General features: G+C 48.2%; 1 protein-coding gene across 2 annotated transcripts in view; it reads left to right on the top strand.

Moving 5' to 3' along the window:
- The window catches only part of GGA3 (golgi associated, gamma adaptin ear containing, ARF binding protein 3), a 614,485-nt gene that overhangs the window by 300,289 nt on the left and 289,269 nt on the right, over positions 1–24,927 (top strand). The gene's annotated exons all lie outside the window — the stretch shown is intronic.

Genomic DNA, 24,927 nt, shown 5'->3' with positions numbered 1-24,927 from the left:
GCTGTGCCATACGAGCCTGTCGTTTTTCCATGTCCGACATTCGGCGTTGGAGCTCGGAAGTATCCTCCTGGAGTGCCGCCATCACCACCTTGAGTTCACGCACTTTTTAATTTGTCTGCTTGAAATCAGCACAGAGTAACGAAATCTCTGTCGTTACAGAGTCCATAGATGTGCGCATTTCCCCGATGGCTGCCAGAACATCATGGAGCGTGGGCTCCTTCGGCTGTGGAGATGACCCCTTCGCTCCGTCTTTGTCCGTTCTGGTTGAGTCGACTTTGTCTCCACCCTGCTGCCACGCATACTTGGACAGCCTTGCCTGGGTGTTATTCTTGGAGCTCCTGTTTCCTGTCGCCATTGCCACCCCCCAGGGACAGGCCAGCCGACTAGACGCTTCGAGGAAGATGCGTCAGCGCGCTGCCACCGGCATCCAGTACCGAAACAATTGATATGCGTCGCGTCTCACTTCTGACAGATCGCCGGCAGGCACACCTCTCACCCTCGGATCCTTAAGTTGCAGGACGCAGCCTCCAGCACTGCACAGTCCACTGAGGAGGGGGGGGGGGAAGGGGGTCAAACAGGCCGCAGCCAAGCAGTCCAGCCGGGACCGCCCTGAGCAAGGCGGGGAGGGAGAGGGCGACACAAGGGTCCCGGCCGTCGTCCAGCGGGGCCCAGTAGTCTCCCAGTGTCGCAATATGTCCCAGGCACTGCCGAGGCGTCGTCACCCCAAGCGCTGTTCAAATCCTGACGGAGCACTCCCAAAGGTCATCAGGAGGTCCCGGTCCATGCAGGCTCCGTCGCGCGATAAGTGGGCTGCGGGGGCAGTGCGGTCCGTGCCGCCACTCACCCCCGCCACCGCGGCGCCTCGCCGCCGTCACTCCGCCCGACTGTAGGTAGGCCTCAAAGCCGGGGCCTAGAGTTGCTCCCCGCTCTGGGGCCGGCACCTCCGCCTCGACCAGCAGCGATGAGCAGGTCGCTACCTCTCCAGTTTTTACACGGAGCCCCCGCAGTGCCCACCGGGGCCAAGCTCCCCTCCACGACCCACCTGGTGGAGGGGGTAAGTCGCCAGGAGGTCATCAAAGGGCCAGGAGGATCGCGCTCTGCTCAGCGCATCGGGCCGCCATCTTGCGCCGTCCGGGCGCCTCCTCGGCCAAGGAAGGCTGAGGAAACGGCGAGCCACCCGCCAGAAAGTCACCTCACAGCCACCACGGGGGTGTCAGCTATCTCGGCGGACACCGTGGGAGAGCTGTTGTCCGGTTCAGCAGGCTGCAGGGCAATTTAGTGCCGCAGGTCGGGAAGAGCCCGTTCAAGCAGCGGCCATTCCTCACGGCCGCTTAGCCACGCCCCCATGACTTCCATCTTTGAAGGCGTTGATGGTATCAGGTTTTTCCAAGACGATATCTTGGTCATGGGCAGCAACCAATTGGAACATGACACACGCCTAAAGCAGGTTTTTAACAAACTGAAAATGCATGGACTTACTGTTGAGTTAGACAAATGTAAAATATCCCATGACAAAGTGGTATATTTGGGGCACACTATTAGCCACGATGGTATCAAACCAAAACAAGGTTTAGTGGATGCCATTCTCAATGTGCCCTGCTCATCCAGCAAAGAAGATGTTGGAGCCTTTCTCGGTTTAACTGAGTATTACTCAAAATTCATTCGAAATTTTTCAGAAAAAATGTACAGTTTAAGACAATTACTAAAAAATAGACCAAAATTTGAGTGGTCCCCAAAATGTCAGAACACCTTTGAGACAATCAAAAAAGAAATCAGCGGTGCACCCTTTCTCAAAGCATTTGATCCCAAAGCTGAAATCTTTGTAACAACTGATGCTAGCAACAAAGGACTGGGTGCTGTGCTAGCGCAGAAGGATACTTCAAACCAAGAATGGGTTGTGGCCTTTGCCTCATGATCGCTCACCCCTGCTGAGGAGAAATACTCAGTAATCGAACGTGAGATGCTAGCCTGTTCATGGGCGCTCAATTATTTGAGAATATATATTTGGGGATACAATATACATCTTCGCACAGACCACAAACCCTTAATTAAAATCTTGTCTGCCTCAGGTCTGCAAAATGCTTCACCACGACTCAGTAAAATGTCTATCAAATTATTGGACTACAACTACACAGCTGAATATTGGCCTGGAATCAAGAACAAAATTGCAGACTTCCTTAGCAGACTACCTCTTCCTCACAATGAAAATATGAACACACTAGAGGATGATGAAAAAGTGGCTCTACTTTTCAACACGGATTTTGATGGAATCTTTGCTGGAGAATGGGAAAAACATATGTCTCAGGATTCCACACTCCAAGACGTATGCAAATTCGTCAACACCACTTGGCCAGAGAAACGCCATCTTCACGACAATGTTAAAGTTTATTGGGAAATAAGAAATGAACTCAGTTGGGAAAATGGAGTGTTGTACAGAATTGGCAAAGCCATAGCCCCCATCACACTCAGAGACAAAATTCTAAAACTCTGCCACATAGGTCACCTGGGTATTTCAAAGACAAAGCAGAGAGTCAGAACCAGTTACTGGTGGCTTGGTATTGACAAGCAAATTGAAATCCAGGTAAGAAACTGTGTTGAATGCAGTGATTCAGATAAAACCCTTAAAACTTCCAAAGTTTCTCTCTCTCAATCAATCAATCAATCAATCAGGTCATTTGTAGAGCGCACTACTCACCCGTAGGGTCTCAAGGCGCTGGGAGGGGGGGGGGGTGCCGCTACTGCTCGAACAGCCAGGTCTTGAGCTTCTTCCTGAAGGAGAGGTGGTCTTGGGTCAGGCGCAGATTGGTCGGAAGTGAGTTCCAGGTCTTGGCTGCCAGGTAGGAGAAGGATCTTCCTCCTGTTGTCGCTCTTCGGATGCGGGGGACGGCGGCGAGGGCGAGGTTGGTTGATCTGAGGAGGCGCTTGGGAGTGTAGAAGCTGATCCGGTTGTTGAGGTAGCTCGGGCCTTGGTCGTGTAGGGCTTTGTGCGCGTGGGTGAGGAGCCGGAAGGTGATTCTCTTGTTGACCGGGAGCCAGTGCAGATCTCTCAGGTGTCCGGTGATGTGGCTGCGTCGGGGGATGTCGAGGATGAGTCTCCACTTCAACCCCCCTTCATGGCATGGGAGAAATTAGGCATGGACATCGCGGGACCCATTGAAGGACATGACGGAGAGATCAAATGTATTTTAGTAGTCATAGATCACTTCTCAAAGTGGCCTGAAATAGAAATTGTCTCAGATATAGACAGCTCAACTGTCATATCCTTCCTGGATAAGTTGTTCTTAAGTGAAGGATTACCCAAATATGTACTCACTGACAATTTTCCACTATTTTGCTCTGAGGCGTTCAAGTCATTTCTTGAGAGGAATTGTATCACCCACCACACTACCTCATTATACCATCCGGAAGGTAATGGCCTCTCTGAACGTTTCAACCGGGTCTTGAAGGGGCACATACAACTATCAAGAAATGCTAACCTTAACTGGGAAGAAGAAGTGTTCAAACTCATCTGGGCCTTCAGGATATCTCCATGTGCCAGCACCCGCTATGCACCATTTGTTCTCATGAGAAGCAGACAGCCCCTGAGTATGGACCTAGGTTGGATGCCCACTTCAAAACAACTTGAATGGTCACCTGATGTCATCAGAAATAATATAATCAAGGCACAAAAATACTACAAAGAATGGTATGACTCAAAACATGGTGCAAAAGAACATTCATTTAAGGTAGGGGATCTTGTAAAAGTTTGTTTAGAAAAAAAGTGAGAAAAGGAGAAAGCAGATTCACCGCTCCTCTTCACATTGATGAACTTTATAACAATGCTGCTAGACTCAGTAATGGGAACGTGTGGCACATGAGTACATTGGCCAGATATCATCATGGAGTCAATGTACCCAATCAACTGCAACCCGATACATATTGCAAAGATCTGTGGGTTGATGTTGATAGGACCAGTTTAGAACAAAGTTGCTTGCCCAGAAATGAGACTTCACACGATCTCCCACCTGTCACTGACTTTGCTGATTGTCACTCATCAGACCAGTCTGTTGATGTCAGTCCCTGCACTCCGATACCCAGTCGGAGTTGTTACGGTGACTCACACTCTGACTCTGAAGCCATGTCTGACGGTCATAGCTTCAGTGGTAGGTTCGGTAGAACCAGCAATGAACCTCACTCCGACACTGAAAGTGTTCCTGATCCACGCTTGGTAACGGGAAGGTTTGGGAGAACCATCCATAAACCGAAACGCTATGAAGACTTTGTTTGTGACTAAAGGTCCATAGTTAAATTCACATTAATGTTTGTTACTTCACAAAATGTAGTTTATTAGTCTAAACTCTCAAGAGAGGAAGATGTGTTGTATTCCAGTTCTGCATTTCCTCGTGCCCCTTGCGCGTGATGGTGACAACCCATCTCTTCTGCTGAGAGCATCCATTGTTCCCTCACCCTTCCCATTGGTTCCCCAACATTCTACCCTTCCTCTTGCTCCTCTCCAACTGCCCAAACTGTCATTGCTGATTTTCTTTCCCTTTCCTACGCACCGCACCAGGTGTGGGGCTGTGTTAATAAACCTATACTTAATAACCTCCTTCAGTCTCTTCATTATACTTTCTACAGGGACTACTTTTATTTTGGTGCCAGCGCCTGTTTTCTGTCCCATTCCGACCTTGACCATCTACACATGAAAGGTAAAGGGAACTAGTCAAGTGCCCTGTAAAGCCGAACAAATTATGTGTTCAGTCACTGGAGGGTAACAAGGAAGATCTTCTGAAGTGATTGCGAAAGGAGCTTAAGAATGTGGGTTACCTTCCCATGTGAGTGGTTGAGAGCAAAAGGGCTAGTGGAGTGCCTGGGAAAGAGGCACAAGGGATATGAGTGATTTGATGCGGTATCTTATAAGGAGGCACAACAAATGTTGTTAGGTTTCCATGAAAGGCAAACTATGCCGTTATTTGCATCACATGAGATGATGGAAAAGGGATCTGGTAATATGACCAAGAGAGAGTTGCAAGTGATTTGGTCAGGAGTATGCAAAAGAGGCTCCAGGAATAAAGGGTTGGAAGCCTGCCCCAGTCTTGCTGGATGTCTACTTCTTGTTGGAAGTTCTGCTGATAAGAGAGGTACAGTTTACTCAGAAGTTGTTGACTCTTCCACCTACCTTCACTTCCTGAGGTGCAGGGCTTTGCACCAGGTTCTTTGGCACAGCAGTTGAGCGTACAAGAGTCAACCTGGTACCACAGCCGATTTTTACAGTACACAGCCCCCAGCAGCTGAACTTCTATAACAGGGTACATGATTCTGTGTTGGATAGGTCGAATTCTTTATGTTCTTTTGGTCAGGCACCACTGGAGCACATGCTGAACCCCTACCAGCATCTGGTTAATTCAGCTGAAAGATTCACCACCTTGCTGTCCTCCATTCTTCCTTCAGACGCCTTGCTTGTCTGAATGCAGAGTTGAAGATGGACACTTCTACAGATAGTCTGCCAAAAGTCCCACTGCTGCACCCCCTGATTCCTGTGCAGTGCCCACATTCCCTGGAGCAGCTCCCACAGTCTACGGTGCAGCTTCTGAGGTTGGAGGGTCAATCTTTGTCCCACATTTTTGCTTGACTCATCACCATCAGTTCTGAGCCAGATACTGACACTGACTTCATTAATGGTTGCCCCTGTGTGTTCTTTTGTGGTATAGAACATTTATCCCTCGAACCTCCTGCCACATCCTTCATCCCAAGATGTCCCAACTGGGAGAGCAAGATACCACTAGTACACCATTATTAGCAATTATGAGAGCCTATATCCAGCTAAATACTACTAAGTGGTCATAGTCAAGGTATTATAGGCCTATTGGAAACTAATGAACCCCACACCACGGGAAGGTTCTCCTATAGTGTGGTGTTTTTTTTTTTTTTTTTTTTTACTGTTCTCCCTCTGTATGAGCAGCAGAAAAAACACATAACACCACCCACTTTAAATCTGACTGATGGTGTTATGTGTAAACCTCCGAAGGCCTGTAGTCTGTCGGAGGAGTATGTCAACGACAGTGTCAGAGTAGGCTCCGTTGCTGACATACTTAAGGTCTGCCCACCTATAAATCAGGCGAGTGGACTGAGGGTTTGGCGCAGAGATTACTCTGTTGCATTTGTAATGGAATACCACCTCCTCCAAACTCTAAATTAGGCCCAAAGTGTCTGAAGACTTATTGAAAGACGATCTTCCATGTGAGTGGACTCTTCTGCAGCTGACCAATGCCAGTCTCCGCATGGGCAGCTACGGTCTACATCTCTGCATAAGTTCAACTGCTGTGACTCGAATGCTGTGTCTTGAAAGAGTATTGTTTCTTGCTCAGCATGGGCAAGGAGGCAGAGGAACAGAAACTGATGATGTCCACCCACCTCATTGAAATACTGCCAGGACTGTTCATATGGTGGTTATCATGATTCTAGTCCTTGGATCTAAACCCAGAGGCCCAGGATAAAGTTATCATTCTCCCATTCAATGAAATAAAATTATTCAAGCCTAATATGGGCTATACTAGACTGACACCATTATATCTAAATTGCTGAGTGGCATCCATGTATTAACATTAAAACATCATCCTCCTTCCCAGCTGGAAAAAAACATTCCAGTCTTAGAAGGCCCTAGGTGTCCTTTTGAACCAATTCTCTAGCTGCATTCTGCACCCTCTAAAGCTTCTCTGTTTCATACAGGTGAAAGGGGAAAGTATATAAGCTTCTACGGGAAAAACAATCCTGGCTTTCTCTGCCTCAACTGAGGCCACGTAGTCCCAGTGGCCTCTTCATATACCAGCCTTCCTCTTAGGTACATATCCGAGAGTCCTCTCCACCCCATGATGGAAGGACATTTGCTCCACTAAAACTACTGGAGCCAAATTACCAAACATGCATGGATCCTCTTAGTAGTAAAGAGGGCCTATGCTCCATAGTTTCTTTTTTAAACCACAGTATTTCTTTATTAATTTTTTTTATCATGCATGACAGAGACATTAAACTACAACATATTTGGTCAGTACAGAATTAACAACCAATTATCTGATTGCAAGGTGTAAAACAATACATCTAGGCAAAGGCTGATGAGAACACTGGGGGTTCACAAACTTAGTAAAGAATGTGGATAACAAATCGACATTTGACAATCTGAAAGAAACACTAGGCCGTCAAATGAGTGAGTGAGTGTGTGTGTGTAGAATGCACAGCTTGCCCTCACAATCAGCTATAAGCTTGCAAGAAGTGCATGGTTACAGTAAGATCAGTTCTGGCAACAAGCCAAAATATGGAAGTATGGTGTAGTGACAAGTATAACCCGCTTGGCTAGTGTTTCTTCTGTGCCACACTATATGTGGCACAAGGTGGTCTTTTGTCTGATTTAGCCCCTGCCTCTCTCGTGTACCCTTCCAAATTTACTGGTTGTGGGGATCTCTTGTTAACGCAGCTGTATTTTGTCAGTGCATCAATCTCGACATACATTTCCTTCCGTAGGTGTCTATACCAGCTCCCTAGTGGAGGGGCCGAGTGGGACTTCCAAGACATGGCTATGCGCCATTTGGCGAGTATTAAGGCAAGATCGAAAAATCTGTTTATATTCTTGGTACATTTTTTACATTTCATCAGTCCCAACAAGTAGTGTGTAGCCACTGTGGGGACCTGCCTACCCATAATATCTAATAGATGTGCAATCACTGCCTCCCAGAGCCCTATTATAATCGATCAAAGCCACACCATATAGTAAAAGTTGACTTCCACACTGGCCCACCTTGAGCAAGTGTGGTTTGCGCCTGGGAACAAGCAACTTAGCTGCTGTGGAGTCATATAGAAGGTAGAAGTGGTGTATATAGTTGAATTTTAAATATTTTAGGTGTGTATTGAGTGAGATACTCTTAACTCTATGTAAGCATTGCGCACATCGGGCTTCAGTCAATTCTTGTCCAACATTGGTCTCCCATTGTACTTTCAGTGCAGGGAAGCGCAGAACTCTGCTTTGTTGTAATCCACTGCAAAGGCATTTCACTGCACTTCTCGCTTTTCCATTTGTGAGTAGAGTCTGCAGGGAGAAGGATGTTAAAGATGCATAACAAATCTTGTCAGATAAAGCAGATGCATTGGTGCAAAGTATAGGAGGTCATTCCTAGGGGGCAACCCCATGGCATCCATCAAATCCTCAGATGTCTTGAGCATCCCACCCATAAATAAGTCCCCCCATGTGAGCAGGCCAACTTCTAACCTGGGGCGTGTTTTGTATAAGGATCGGAAGTCCTGCAGCCATATATCGCCCACAACTGGAGGGCTGGAGTATACAGGCCTATCTACCCCTGGGTGAATACCCATCTTCTAGCACCATCTAGTCACTTGCATTAGTGCATTCCCTTTGTTGTTCGGTACTGCCAAATTCAACACCAGTAAACCACTCCAATCTGTTTCGTCTCTACGTATACGCAATCCGTTGGAGGAATCCCTCCAACATTTGGTGTTAATAGCATTAGACCTTAATGAGATGGGTGCATTTGCAATGGAATTGATTAAGACCTGTGCAGTGATAGTAATGAGACCCGATTTAGTAAAAAAATTAATTTCCCGTACTGCCCAGCAGAGTTATTAGCACCTACCTGCACGATATTGTGATCTGTTTGGGGAATTCAACGCTAATATCTCAAATGAATGCTAGAAAATATTGATCCTAGATATAGTCTTGTGTTTAGCTACCTCAGTGCATTACAATCTTAACATCGGAATGAGTGGAGTAGAATCAGTTGATCTGTTCATAGCACCCGACTGTGAAGCCTTCCAGACTCTGCCCTGAATTTTACAGTGGTGAGCACTTGTAAAGACACCATTGTACCCAGTGCTGCTTCTTATCCATGAACTGCAGGGTAAATAATTGTTTTACCCTGAAAATTAAAGATTGTTCTAAATGAACATAAAAGACACAACTTAAATCAATGAAAACATGAAAGAGGTGTTTCCTTCTTCCTGCAGTAAAAAATATAATGTATACATGTCTCTGCAGAAAAGAGCTTATTTATCATATGCTTAATAATGCACAGAAATACTGAATCATAGCACGAGTAGATCTAAGCGAGCTTTATTGGACTGTGAAGTCTATTACATTTGACATTAAACGCTCACCTGGTATGGATACCATTTACGGAGGCCTTGGAAATAGATCAGGGCGCGCGAGACGCCGGGGCGGGCGGGCAGCGCGTGCTGGCTTCAGTGCAAAGCATCAGCGCTGTGAGTGGGCGGGCTGTAATAACTAACACATGGAGCGTGTTATCAGCGCCGCGCGCCTCTCTGCAGACTCCCCCTGCATTCCACAGAGGCGCGCGACGCGATCCGGCCTGCCATGCATGCCGTGGAGACAAGACCTGGCCACGCGCACAACGTTATCCTATGGAAAAACACTGCGCGCGGCCAGGTCTTGTCTCCCTTCGGCGTCTCAGACTGCTGAGACGCCGACAATAGTTCTCTGGCGAGAACGCGCTTTCAGCGCGTTATAGCCGAGCCCTAAAAAGGATACAGACACCGCCAAATCTATGGGAGCCCTGCAGTGGCAGGCTCCCTGACGTTCATTTCGTCGCTCATCCTATCGAGGTGCCACCAGGGGATATACTTCAGACACGGCTTCTACCTCGTACAAAGCCCCTACATAGTCCACTTACAGCAAGGGCTACCAAAGGGGGGGGTTACAGGGGTAACATTAACAAAGGCAGAGGTAAAAATAACAACTCCCGCTATGCCTCTACCCCTGCCCAATGACTCCCTTCCCCCGTCCCATTCCACTCCTGTCGGGGAAAGACTCCAACAATACCTGCCAGCCTGGGAAAACATCACATCAGACAGGTGGGTGCTCCAAATAATTCAATCAGGTTATTGTCTTGAACTAACATCTACCCCCCAAACATACCACCCAATCAGCACCCAATGTCACAGAAACATTTAACATTGCTCAGACAGGAGGTAATATCCCTCCTGCAGAAAAATGCAATAGAAGTAGTTCCAGAGCATCACAAAAACAAAGGAGTATACTCCCTATATTTCCTAATACCAAAGAAGGACGGATCTCTAAGACCCATCCTAGACCTCAGACCTCTAAACATTTACAAACAGTCGGATCATTTTCATATGGTCACACTCCAACAAGTCCTTCCACTGCTGATACTAAACGACTTCCTTGTCACTCTAGATCTCAAGGACGCCTACTTCCATATTCCCATCCACACAACACACTCACTCTACTATTCAGCGCCACGACTTGGGATTCACAGTAAATCACACCAAATCGCATCTTCAACCCTCGCACATACAACAGTATCTTGGCGCTACAATAAACACCCAACTAACACTAGCTTATCCCTCTCCAGCAAGGATAACAAGTGTAAAAGCTCTCCTAACAAAATTCAAACCGCAACACTCACTACCAGCTCTAGTGTTCATGCATCTCATAGGAATGATGGCATCTTGCATATTTGTAGTACCTCACGCAAGACTGCAAATGCGTCCACGTCAAGAGTGCCTAGCACGCCAATGGAACCAGGCTCAAGGTCAACTGACAGACCTAGTGTTGGTAGACGGTCGGACTCATTGTTCTCTGCAATGGTGGAACACCAAAAACCTTTCCAATGGGCGACCGTTTCTAGAGCCAGTTCTTCAAATAGTCATGACAGCGGACGCATCGCTCTCCGGCTGGGGAGCTCACCTACTGCATCACACCATGCAAGGCAGGTGGACACCGTAACAGAAGCTACTCCACATCAACCACTTAGAGTTGCTAGCTGTGTTTCTAGCCCTAAAAGCATTTAAAACTCAAGTGTCAGGCAAAGCTATCTTAGTCCGCACAGACACTATGACAGCTATGTACTACCTAAACAAACAAGGAGGGACACACTCTCTGCAGCTCTCTCAGTTAGCACAGCAGATATGGAGATGGGCTATGCCACTAAACATCTTTCTCTTAGCCCAACACTTCCCAGGAGTGCAAATCACTATAGCAGATCTGCTAAGTCGTCAAACACAGCAGATCCAAGAGTGGGAACTTCATCCGCAAGTTCTTCATCGGTTCTTTCAAATGTGGGCACAACCTCAGATAGACCTCTTCGCCACCCACGGAAACGCAAAATGCCCAAACTTTGCCGCCAGATACCCACACCCATTGTCCAAAGGCAATGCGATATGGATGAATTGGTCAGAACTATTTGCGTACGCTTTTCCTCCTCTCCCACTACTTCCGATAGTGGTACGCAAACTACAGCAACATTCCCTAACGCTCATCCTAGACGCTCCAACTTGGGCCAGGCAACCGTGGTACACCACGCTGTTTCAGATGTCTGTAGTACCACACCAAAAACTAAACCTATCTCCATGCCTATTAACATAGAATCATGGAGAGATCAGACACCCGGACCCAGCTCAGCTCAACCTAGCGATCTGGCTCCTGAGGTCAAAGAGTTTGGTTACCTCAACCTTCCCCATGAATGTATGAACGTTATCAAAGAAGCTAGACGCCCCACTACTAGAGCATGTTATGCCGCTAAGTGGAAACGGTTCATCATATACTGCCAAAACAACCAAAGTAATCCTTTAGGCGTGTCTATTCAACACATCATAGGATATCTATTACACCTTCAAAAGTGTAACTTAGCCTACACATCCATCAGGCTATACCTCGCTGCCATCGCAGCATACTTGCAAAATGCAAAATAGACAACACCTATCTCTTTTTAGAGTACCAGCTATTAAAGCTTTTATGGAAGGACTCAAAAGAATAATTCCTCCCAGGATGCCACCTGCACCCGTGTGGAAATTAAACGTAGTTCTCACAAGATTAATGGGACCTCCCTTTGAACCATTACATAAATGTGAATTGCAATTCCTAACCTGGAAAGTAGCTTTCCTAGTAGCCATTACTTCTCTCAGAAGAGTTAGTGAACTACAAGCATTTACAATTCAAGAAACCTTTCTCCAAATGCATCATAACAAAGTGGTTCTTCATACTAACCCTAAGTTCCTTCCTAAAGTCATTTCACCATTCCATCTAAATCAATCTGTTGAGCTGCATGTATTTTTCTCGCAGCCTCAAACAGTCGCAGAAAGAGCTCTACATACCTTAGATGTCAAAAGAGCATTACTGGGGAAGGAGCTACTCTACGAATCAAGATGGCCGCGTAAGCTCCCGGCTCCGCTGACCTCCGCCAGCAGCTCGATTATCCTGTCTTCAATCCTGACCTTACACCTGATTTCCTTGTTTATGAAGGTCTACTGCTTCTAGAGGTGCAATCCCGAGATTTCTACCTCATCGGCTGACGAAGATATGCCGTGTTTCCATTCTCGGCCTAACAACGTGTGGAAGCCGGGGCCTCGATTTCTAGACTACCCGGGTCAGACTTGAACAACATCGGCCGTGAGACCTGGACTGAGCCCGGTCTCCCGAAGAGTGCCTGAATTGTTGACTTTTTGTGATGATCCTTTGAACGATCTACACCGAGGACACACCAGCGTGTCACGCCGGCTGCTGTGGTGGGGGTCCGGTGCCCGGAGACCTTGCTGCCCTCCCGGGGTCGACGGGCTGGGGCCCTCTCTGACGGCGAAGGTGTGTTCTGTAAGACGAGGAGCGCCCATTACTTGATATCAGATTTGCGTGGCTGCGACTCCGGAGCAGCCGGCCTCCAGGGTTCAAGTCCGGCTCTGTCGCCTATTGAGAGGGGATGGAGCGGACGGAAGGCGCGCCATCGCTGCAGGCCGTTGTGGCCGCCATTGGGGCGCTCCATTCGCACACAGTCGCTGTGTTCCGGACACTGATGGTGAAAGTGGACAGTATCCTGGAACCTGAGGACGACACCTCGATTGGTTTCCAGCTGGAGATGGTACCAGCGGTGCATTGCACATCAGAGGTCGAGGTCCCCGTGCATAACCCGGAGTTCATGAACCTTGACGGTCCCCTATTACCGACAAGCCAGCCCGAGCTTCTCGCTAGCGTCTCTTGCCTGATCCTGCTGCCGCCTAACGCATCTATAGACGGTCTTCCATGTGGCTACGAGTTCCTTGGTGATGGTTTGGGATACTCGCTGTTTTTGAACACCTTTCCTCGTTCGAGCCGTGAACTTTTATCCTGTATTCGATCCTCCTGTGCTGACAAGAACTTTTGTGGACGCTTTGCCTTTTCCTTCAAAATGGCGGCTTCAGTGGCAAAGACTCTTATGACGGACCGTACTGGCCAGGGCTGAACTTTATCGCTGGGTTCCGATAAAATAGCTTTTAGCGATGCCGGGGTTGTGCCTATATTGTGACGAGACTTGGGTGGTTGTTGTTTATCCTCCCCTGACTGGTTTGTATAATTGCTAAATATTGATTTTACCATGTCTCGGGGTGGTTGCTGTTGGCGGGGGGTACGGGAGACCGGGAGTGTGTTTGCTTTCTCCTCCTCCGCTTTCTCTTTTCCCTTCCTTTAGGGTAGTTCTTGGGCGACAGGCACACTGCTAGTGGGGTTAGGCCATAGCCATTGCAGGGGTGCAGGGTGGTTTTTTTTATTTTGCCTTCTTTTGTTCTATGGCCCCTTTTGTCTTTTCTTTTTCCTTCTACGAGAGATGGGCTGTTTATTTTTCACGAATCCTTTATTGTCCGGGTGTCTTCGCTGGCTTAATTATCCTGTAACATTGTGGACGAGGTCACGCGGGTGGGATTGCTTTGATTGCTTAATAGATTGCTTATTTCCTATTGCCGTTATGTGTACCCGTGATGGGCCTTTTACTTCTTACAGTGATTATTGTTTGTATATTTCCCCCGCCTGGCCCTGTTCTGTATTTTACTGCGACACACCTGATATCTGTATTGCCTGCTCTTGTCTTACTGTTACAATAAAAAATAAAAAAAATAAAAAGAGCATTACTGTACTATATCGAAAGGACACAAGCTTTTTGTAAAAAAAAACAGCCTTTTGTGTCTTTCTCACCGCCACATAAAGGCAATCCCATATCAAAATCAGGGATCGCTAGGTATATTGTTAAATGCATACAAATATGTTATCACAAAGCCAAACGTACATTTACAATTCCTCCAAAAGCCCATTCTACAAGGAAAATAGGGGCTTCAATGGCATTCTTAGGGAACATTCCCCTAGATGATATATACAAAGCAGCCAGATGTCTACACCGCACACATTCACAAAGCATTACTGTGTAGATGTGCAAAATAAACAACAAGCCACTGTAGGCCAGGCTGTACTAAAAACTCTGTTTCAAACAACTGCAACAGATACTGGTGGTCGCCGCTAAAGGTGGGTACTGCTATACAATCTATGCATAGTATGTAATCTGCAGCTCATATGCCTCGAACAGAAAATGCTACTTACCAGTATGCATCTGTTCTTGGCATGTAGAGCTACACAGTTACACAGGCCCACCCGTCTCCCCGGCTACCTTTATCTGTTCGAGTATTATCTTAATTAGATACAAATCACATGGACATCACTACCTCTTGTACAGCTCCATCACTTCCCTAATGGCGAAAAACAATCTGGGGATGGAGCCGATGCCCATGCGCAGTATCATCCAAAGGAGGAGTCACCTATCCCGTGACTTCCAAAGACTTTTCTACAACAAAACAAACTGCAAACATCCGGGCCCAACACTAGGTGGCCATCTATGCGTAGTGTGTAACTCTGCAGCTCTACATGCCAAGAACGGATGCATACTGGTAAGTAGCATTTTCCTTCCTAGTTCCACACTCAAACGTAACCAGTGCACCAAACACTGGAGCTGGGCAGCAATAGAGTCAGGTGCACAACGCCCATTAGGCTCAAATGTCAAAGTCTCTATCCAATGATGCCATGCATTGGTGGGTTCCGAAAGAGCTCACCCAATCCATAAACATGAATAGGCAATGCAAATTTAGGAAAGTTTTTCTCACCGAAATCATTTTGGTCAGGGTCAACTAGTATTTGGGCTATAGGAACCAGTTTATTAGCCAGTATTTTCCCCAGGATCTTATAATCCATGTTCAGTAGAAATAATGGACGATATGACCCTACCAGCAATGGGTCCCTGCCAGACTTAGGAAGGACCGTGAGTAATGCCTCCCTCATGGTGTCTGGACGCCGCCCACCTGCTTGCACAGTTTTGTACACCAATAATCCTGGGCCAATTGTTGGCCTAATAAGGCATACAATTCTACAGGACATCCATCTGTACCAGGGGTCTTACAGTTCGCCATTTGATGTATAACTAAATGTACCTCTTCTACAGCCAGAGAGGCATCCAGATCCGTGCGATGGAGCGGGGTCATTGTTGTTAAGTATCGGTTGTCTAGATACCCCTCATTATAACTGGTATCCACACCCTCTGGGCCACATAAATCAAGCTATACTACGTCTCAAATGTTTGATTGATGCCTGCTTGGGTATTTACTATCTCTCCCTGTGGGTTGTGTATAACCGCTATTTAGGTTCTAGGGGCTTCAGAGCGCATCAGTGAGGCGAACAGCCGCCCTGCTTTATCTTCCCCTATATGTTGCCAGACACCCTGCAATCCATGGCTCAAAGTGTATCTAGGGCTGACTTGTGATCAAGTTTCGTTTTTGATAAATGAGTGATGGCTGTATGGTAAGATACACAGCTTATTTCTAACCTACGTGTTCTAACACTGTCAGTTCTCTGCAAAGCACCTTTCTGCTCCATTAGATTGATTAAATGCATAGCTTTTTAAGGACCACTTTGAAGACTTTCCACCTGAGGAGTAAATCCGAAGTTGTACCCAATAATTGTCCACATCATCCACCAACAATAAATGGAACACTGTGTCAGGGAGCCCCTCTTTATGGAGATGCCACCGAGATGTGGCTGGGCTGCCTCCCTCCCTCCAGCCAAGGGTTAACGTGTTTGAATGGCGTACGTCCCAGTTTTTCGGTATCCACCACATTTGTGCCTGCATCTGAGCAACAATAGAAAATATCTGTTCTTGTGTGTTGGTCATGTAATCCTGAATAATGAGTATTCCCTTGGCACTCTGTGCATGTTCCACCATATTTCCTATACCTGAGCATGATACTCCCATTCTTAAAGATGTTTTGTTGTTGACATCGTTTGAGTTCCCTAGAGAGGTGAGGTGGGGTGGGGTTGGCATGCCCAGGACAGTATCAGAAACACAATTAAAGTTTCCACACTAGTTGCATGAGGCAATGATTCTTGCAAGATTGGAGGGTGTGAGCATGTCCAGAAAGGTAGAGAGATTCACGCTTGGGGGTATAAAACACCACCAGCGACATTGTTTTATAACCCCTCGAATACTGCAGATCTTCCCTGTGTGTCTCTGGAGGGGTGTTTCCCTATGAAAGAAACCCCAGGGGTGATCCGAGTATCTAGAATAGGTGGTTTCCACCACTGAACCCCTCCACATCATACGCAGCTTTGATAGTTTGACCAGGGTTAGGTGTGTCCATTGCAGTCAATGTGTGCATGTCCATGCCATAGGTAGAGGTGAACCTTATATCATTTAATATGACTGGCCATGCCACTTACATTGCATGTTAAGATATTATTGGGTGTATACCATTAGTAGCAAAGTCGCCGTAATTCATGTCATGAAGTATTAACCCCCGAATGCTTTGATCCCATATGATCCCCAGTTCTGAGGCCAATGAACGAGGCTGTCACTAATGAAACTACAAGTATCATAGGGTAACTAACACATAAACAACACTCCAACTCCAGAACACAGGTCAGTGCACCAATGGATGCTCATGCAACAGCATTATATTGCTACAGTCTGTCTCTCTTCAACCAATGGAGAGAGGCTGAGGGTGCGCCTGAGAACCCTAAGCTTTTATACACGGTAGGAGTCAAAAAGTGACCACCTTCCCGTAGTTAGTCACTGTCCCAACATACTATCAACAGTGGGTGTAAGTGCTAATCCCAAGTACTGCTCCTGTGCAACGGAGAAACCCATATGCCATGCCTCTGCCCTCTGTGTATAGGAGAAAGTAAGAAAATAAATAACAACTTGAGAGCACAGAGTCTGCAGTCAGGTCCTGGCGACCATGAAGGACCAGTTCAACCACGGCAAGTTCAGTATCTTTATAATCTGCTTACACCCCTCCCTTGCTCACAGACCCAGAGTCAATGCGCTGCTCCACCTCTGCCACCATCAGTGCCCTTTCCATGTTTTTTGTTGCTGTTGTTGATCCTCCATTCCACGGGTGTTCTGTCACCCCTGCTCTCCAACCAAGTTTAAGCCTTCTCAGGTGATGTAAAAAACATAGTGCTAGCCCCGTGCAAGACCTTGAGATTGGCAGGTAACATCAAACCATAGGCACTTTTTGACTTCGTAAAAAATTCTCTCTGCTTCTGGACCTCCAAGGTATAATCGGCGAAAAGGTTGACTTTACAGTTCACAACCTGCCTTTGGCTCGGGCCACTTGCAGAATGTGGTCTCTATCGTGGTAAATAAACAGGCTATCTTTGGGGAGTTCCAGGGCTGCCTATTCGGGATATAGATCATTGGCAGACTGGAAAGTCTCAAGCACTCAAATCAGGTTCCATACTGCAATAAGTAAATAAACCCTCCAGGGTTGACCGGGCTTGCCGCTGTATTCCCTGTCTTTGTGACATGCCTCACCTCTTTACATACCCAGGAGCCGGACGGACACGGTGGGTCTGTGTAGTCGCTGCCGCCAAGGCACTTAGATGATGATGGGCATGCCTTACAATAGAGACCGCGGTCTCTGAGTCAGCACTGGGCTGCACCCATGTGTGGGCTGGAGGGAAGAAGTGTTGGGTGTGCACTTAAACCCACAGTCCCTACAGGCAGCTATCAGGGGTCTGCAATGTATCTGGTTCACTTTAACCAGCTGTGTTGGGGGTACGATACCCTACAGGATGCCCAATAACTGTGCGGTACGGCAGAGCTTGCTATCAAGCGACTGTCTATGGTTGCTATCTTGGCCACACCCGCCAAATCCCCATAGTTGCCGCATACTCCTGCACCCATGTCCCATATTAAACCCCAAGACACTTGGCATAATCTGGAAGCTCCTCTTTTAAGAGTAATAGTTGAGATAGGAAGGACTCCTGCATGTTTTCAGTGACCTTCTGCTATTTAAGACCTGTTGTTTTGGCCTTTATACGCACAACCATGCTGTGTGTGTGCTGAAGTCCACTGTCGTTATAAAGTGTGACCCAGACATACGTACCTTCCTTAGTAACAGTCAGAACTGTCTGCTTGCAGGTTTGCCATACATTAACAGCAGTTGGAAAGGGACAGGCAATTTTCCTATTACCAGCAGAGGGCGAGTGGTCTACTGGCTTCATCTGTGTAACCTGTCTGTTCTGTCTTTGGGTAAACCGATCCTTTTGTTCTTCAGCACAGTCAATAGGACTTTTTTGGGAGCAGATAGGAGAACGGAGCGGTGGGAAGACTTTGGCAATAGAAAATATTGCTGTTGTTTGCTGTTACCTAAGCCTTAGATGTCTGGTAAAGTAAAAAAAGAAAAATGACTTAAGTTATGAGTAACTGTAACAGCAAGTAGTGCCAGCAACAACTGAAGTCATGGCAGGGTGTGAATCAGCAGTTAGTAAAGTGCTCACCTGGAGTGATTATTGTTGGAATGGGGTGATTTTGAGATAATGGGACATTTGCTGTAATGTCACATTTTCCCCATTTCACGTTTTTCCAACTCATTTACGGTTTGGAGAACTGCTAACAGCGGAACCGACTAAGGGTACACTGGAGGCATCTGATAGAGACATCTATCTGCAGATTGCTTACCTTTGAACTTCCAGGTGTCAGGCTGGATCCAGTAGATTTTTCCTAACAGTACCCCTGCGTGCCCATAGATGGCATTGGTCGTCATCGTCGTGACGTCCGCGTCATCAATAGAAGTGCCACTAAAGTGCACTGACGTCAGTTGTTTTCTTTCCGCTCTATCAGCGCAGATCTATTGAAGAGAGCTACCCCCTGTCATTTTTTGACAGACTTTTTTTGACTTTTTGTCGACTTGGTCTGTGTGTTAGGAAGTCATGTCAAGTAAGAAGACTTCGAGGTTCAAGCCGTGCGTCGCCTGTCACCGCGCCATGTTGGTCACAGACTCCAATTTAGTTTGTCTTTGGTGCCTGGAGCGCGACCATGACTCCCAAGTCGTGCTCCAACTGCCGGGCCATGGCACGGAAGGCTTTGAGGGAGTGGTCCCTAAAGCTGCTTGCGGCCCGGTGTCATGCACCGCGGAGGTCACCTCGGCAGTCGCGGTCCAGGTCTCGGTTAAGAGTTAGGTCTGAGAACCTCTCCAGTGAATTGAAATCCTCTTCATCGAAGTCAGGAAAGAGGCACCACAAGAAACAAAAGAAGTTGAAGTATGCTTCGACTTCACCCTGCCCGTCTCGTGATGCGGTGGAGGAACCTCAGCGTTCGAGGCCTCGCTCCACAGAGCGGATGCTTGGGTTGGGTCCGCGTTTCCCTCCCTTTTCCGGGGTTTGTAACGACCCACGCCCAACTGAAGGAATTTTATAGTGCCATGCATGCCATATTTGAGCGGCCAGACCCTGCAGGCGTGGCTTCGGGCCCGCAGGCTCAGAGGACGGAGGGGCACCTGTGGTTCCCATGCCGGTGGCTTTGCCCCCGGCACCATGGCCTCCGAGTGGACCCATTCCCGGGTCTGAACCGATCCTGGTCGCACCTCCACCGCGACCTTCCCCGACATTGCATCAAGCGCCGAGCGTCACCGGCGGCGCCTCCCCGATCCTCATTCCCAATGACACAAAGCCGGTCCGGCGTCCTCCGAGGCCAAAACGGGTGCCAACAGAGCCGTACGGCTCCATACCATTCTCCATGCTCAATTCTGACGGGTTAGGGATGGAGGAAGATTGGGAGGGGGAGCAGAATCCCTTAGAAATCCAGCACCAACAAGATCTGGACGGGTATGATGAACTGGGAGACTCCAATGGCCTGGACACCTCCCCAGACTCTGGCATGCTTTCCCCTCCTAACCTGGCTACGGAGGAGGGAGCATCTTTTGCCATGCTAGTGCGTAGGGCTGTGGAGGTCCTCGACCTGCAGCTTCCTACAGTGGTGGTCAAGACTAATGTCTTGACAAAGGTCCTGCAGCCTGGGGTCTCGAGTTCGGAACCCCCACTGCCCTTCAATGAGGCCTTAACAGACGTCCTTCTGGTTACTTAGTCCAAACTCAACACAGGGGCTCCTGTGAACAGGACGATTGCAGGCCGCCATTACCATGCACCAGGCGACCACTTTTCCTCACCACCCACCCCACCCCTCAAAGCTTGGTGGTCTAATCTTCCACTTCTCGTGGCGCATTCCCTTTCACACCCCCGGACAGGGAATCCAAGAGAGTGCAGTACTTCAGCCCAATATTCTTTTAATTCCGCCAGTCTGGCATTGTGGTCGGTAAACACTAAATGCCTGTTGGACTGTTATTTCCATTCCATATGGGATACAGTAGTGCAGTTGCTGCCCAGAGATTCAGAGAAGGACCGGGCTCTACTCTCCCAAGCTATCTCAGATGGGAGGGACACAGCTAAGTTCGCCATCAGATGTGGCTTGGACACGACTGACTCGCTAGGTAGAGTGATTTCCACGCCAGTGGCCTTTAGTGGGAAACATCCTTTACGACGCAACTTTTACCACGCAGTGCCTCTACAACGCAGGTTTTTCAACGCAAGTCATTACAACGAATTGCGCTGGGGGGCGCTCTAGGATAGGTAATAGTTTAATTTACTTTCCAACACCTTCCCTACTATCCACGGGGACTGGAGTTGGAATAGTAAATTAAACTATTCACTATCCAGCACCCCCCAAGGCAAGTCGTTGTAAAACCTGCGTTGTAAAGGCATGCGTAGTAAAAGCATGCATTGTAACAACGTACATCCGCCTTTAGTTGATACGCCTGGTTTAGAACGCCTGGTTTTTCAGGGGATGTCCAGGCTAGCCTCATGGACATGCCCTTTGATGGCTCCCGTCTCTTCGGAGATGAGGCGATGCTGCCCTTGAGAGCCTTAAAGACTCGCGGGCCAGGGCCACTGCCCCCAGGGCTTCATCCACTTTTCGCTCGTTTTGTGACTACGGAAGGGGCTACCAGCCGCGCCAACCCTATTCTGGCTAGAGGACCCTGCAAGTTCAGTAAGCTCTGCGGGCCGTGGACGCGGTTCACCAGGCCTCATGGTTCAGGAAACCAGAAGTCGAGCCAAGCCACCATCCCTTCTTCCACCGACAAAACCTTCCTAGTCTGATCCCCAGGATCACTCTTGGCCAGTCGGTGGCAGAATACGCTATCATCTCCACCACTGGCAAAATATTACATTACATTGGATAGGTGGGTGTTGCAAATAGTCTATGGTGCTACTCCCTCCCCTTCAAGACTGCCTCTCCTTGCTTTGCTCCGTGAGGAAGTTACAACTGTCTTGGCCAATGGAGCTATAGAGAGGGTTCACAGGCCCGAAGTAGGCAGTGGTTGCTGTTCCTCCTACTTTCTGTCCCAAAGAAGGACGGAGGCCTTTGTCCTATCCTAGACCTCAGGGCACTCAACTACTTCCTCAAAACTGAGAAATTCAAGATGCACACCCTTGCTCAGGTTCTGTCTGCCTTGGACCCAGAAGACTGGATGGTATCGCTGGACTTGCAGGATGCCTATTTTCATATTCTCATCCCTCCTGCCCATCGTCACTACCTGCGATTTAAGGTGGGTCACGAGCACTTGAAATTTGCAGTGCTCTGCTTTGGCCTCACCAGTACCCCTTGGGTGTTCACAAAGGTAATGGCGGTGGTCGCAGCCCATCTGCGGAGATCAGGGGTTCCAGTCTTCCCCTATCTCGACGACTGGTTGTTGAAGGGGGCTCGCCCCAAGCAATTGTCTCCCACCTCGAAGCTATGGCGAACCTCCTGGATTTGCCAGGGTTCACTATCAACTTTCCTAAATCACACCTGACCCCCCCCATCTCAGACGCTCCTTTTCATTGGGGTGGTTCTCGACATGGTGCAATTTTGGACCTATCCTCCCGAACGGCGAGTCCAAGATATTCAGGCAATGATACCGATGTTTCAGCTCTATCTTGGATTTCGGTGAGAATGACTGTGAGGCTGCATCCTGCTAGTGACCCATGCACGGTGGCACATGCGGGCTCTGCAGTGAGACCTGAAGTTCCAATGGGCACAGCGTTGAGGAAATCTCACCAATATGGTTCAGATTTCAGAGGGCACTGTGAAAGACCTGCAGTTGTGGCTTACGGACTGCGATTGGTTCAAGGGCAGACCCCTCTCTCTTTCCAGCCCAGATCCCCTCTCTCTTTCCCGCCCAGATCTTACAGTAGTGACGGATGCGTCCCTTCTGGGAAGGGGTGGCATTCTGGGGGAGGTATAGATCAGAGGACTCTGGTCTCTGGCGGAAGCTAAGTTCCATATCAATCTGTTGGAGCTTTGGGCGATCCTACTGGTACAGAAAGCCTTTTTGCTGTCAATAAAGGGAAGGTTTGTACAGGTGTTTAACGGACAACACTACCGCTATGTGGTACTGCAACAAACAGGTCGTAGTTTGGTTGTGGACACTTTGTCATGAGGTCCTGCGTCTCTGGACTTGAGTGGAACATCAGGGCATTTCCCAGGTGGTTCAACACCTGGCCGGTTCTTTGAACGAAAGCGCGGACAACCTTAGTCGAAGGTGCGTTGCAGATCACGAATGGCGTCACCATCCGGAGGTGGGGAGAGCCTTGGTTAGATCTGCTTGCCTCCAAAGAGAATAAGCAGTGTCAGCTGTTCTGCGCGTTGGAGTTTCCAAGGCGGCTCTTGATCTGCAGCACTTTTTGCCACAAGTGGAGCTCAGGCCTCATATATGCTTTCCCGCTCATTCCACTCCAGCCCAGAGTGCTCAAGAAGATCATGAGCAACCAGGATTAAGTTATTCTTGTGGCTCTGGACTGAGCACGGAGAGTTTGGTATCCCGAGCTTCTAGACTTGAGCATCGATTCTCTGGTGAGGCTGCCTCTGCGGGAGGATCTTCTATCACAGTAGCAGGGGAGGGTTCTCCACTGGAACCTGTCTACTCTCCACCTCTTTGCGTGGAGCGGCGACATTTGACAGCTTTTGACCTCCCTCCCGAAATCTGTGAGGTTATCTTGGCAGCCAGGCGTCCCTCCACAAAATCGATATATGCCTGCCGATGGAACACATTTTGTAAATATTGTACACACTGGTCTATCGACCCCCTATCTGCTCCCTTATGTGAAGTCCTATTGTTCATACTTGCTTTAGCCCAGCAGGGCTCTGCTCTGGGCATATTGAAGGGCTGTCTTTCGGCCCTTTCTTCTTTTCTCCGGCTACCTGATCAGCCCTCTCTGTTCAAATCTCCTTTGGTGCAGAGGTTTTTGCAGGGGTTAACCCATTTGTTTCCTCCTTCGCCTTTCATCATGCCACAGTGGGGCCTTAATTTGGATCTCTCTCTTCTGATGTGTGCACTGTTTGAGCCACTGCATAACTGTCCTCTGCGGTTGCTCACCATCAAGACAGGCTTTTTTGGTGGCCCTAACCTCTGCCAGGAGGGTTAGTGAACTGCAGGTACTATCTTCACAGCCTTCTTACATGACTGTCTTTCCAGACAAAGTAATACTCCGGACTAGGGCATCCTTTCTGCCTAAGGTGGTAACACCCTTCCATCTGGGACAGTCGGTTACCCTGCCCACCTTCTATGCACCTCCGCAACCTTCCAAGGAAGAAGAGCGTCTCCATTGTCTGGACCCAAAAAAGAACATTGTCGTTCTACCTTGATCGAACCAAAGAGTTCTGGGTGGTTGACCAACTCATTATAGGATGCATAGAGGCAAAGAAGGGCCGTGCTGTACAGAAGAGGTCTATTTTCAATGGGTCATCCTCTGTATAAAAATGGTTTACGCCTTAGCGAGGAAGGATCCCCCTGAAGGGGTAAGGGCCCATTACACCAGGGCAAAGGCTGCCACCATGGCTTTCCAGCTTGGTGTTCCTGTCTCGGATATCTGCCAGGCTGCCACTTTGGCATCTCTGCACAAGTTCGCCAGACACTACTGCCTGAATTCTCAGGTTCGCAGGGAAGGCCTGATGGTCGCTTTGTTGGACAGGATTTTCTCGTCTAAGCCGTTCCGCAGTCCCTCCTCAGAGGATGGTATTGCTTGGGTATCTGTTTAAAGGTAAGGAATCTGCAGCTAGATGTCTCTTTCTGATGGACAAGTTACTTACCTTCAGTAACGCCTTATCTGGTAAAGACATGATCTAGCCGCAGATTCCTTACCCACCCACCCAACTTCCCCGCAATGCGGAATTGGTTTCAAGTGTCAGGAATGTTCCTCTTCAGGGCCCAAGCTATTCTTTTTTTAACACACCATGGTAAGTCACTTCATGGCTTTGTGCTTCTGGGCGTAGAAAGTCATGAAACGTACTGATGTCAGCGCACCCGGGTGGTGGTTATATTGATGACGCGGACATCATTAGGACGACGAACACGACGCTGACAACGTCACGTGGAGTCGGCTGGCGCCATCTACCAGCGCACAGGGGTACTGCTGGGGAAAATCTTCCGGATCCAGCCTGACGCCTGGAAGTTCAAAGGTAAGGAATCTGCGGCTAAATCATGTCTCTGCCAGATAAGGCGTTACCGAAGGTAAGTAACTTGTCCTTCAGTGCATCAAAAGGGTGCACCTTTCAGGGCAGGCAGTCTGACGAATATCCCTGCCCTAGCCTACCAAGCTAGCCACACATTCTCAAGCAGGAAAATACCATAAATCTTATCCACCATTTTGGTGTTATAGAAACAAATCCCTGCTTCAGTAGTTTGTTTCTGAAAAATTAAAACTTGGCCAAACATGCAGCCGTGACATGGCTATTCACCTATTGTTATTTTTTGTCAAAAATATTCCCGCCCGGTCAGGAGGAAAGCTTTCACCTAAAAGATTGT

Source organism: Lissotriton helveticus, chromosome 7 (genome assembly GCF_964261635.1).
Source record: "Lissotriton helveticus chromosome 7, aLisHel1.1, whole genome shotgun sequence".
NCBI lineage: Eukaryota > Metazoa > Chordata > Amphibia > Caudata > Salamandridae > Lissotriton > Lissotriton helveticus.
This window is presented reverse-complemented; position numbering and strand designations above follow the sequence as displayed.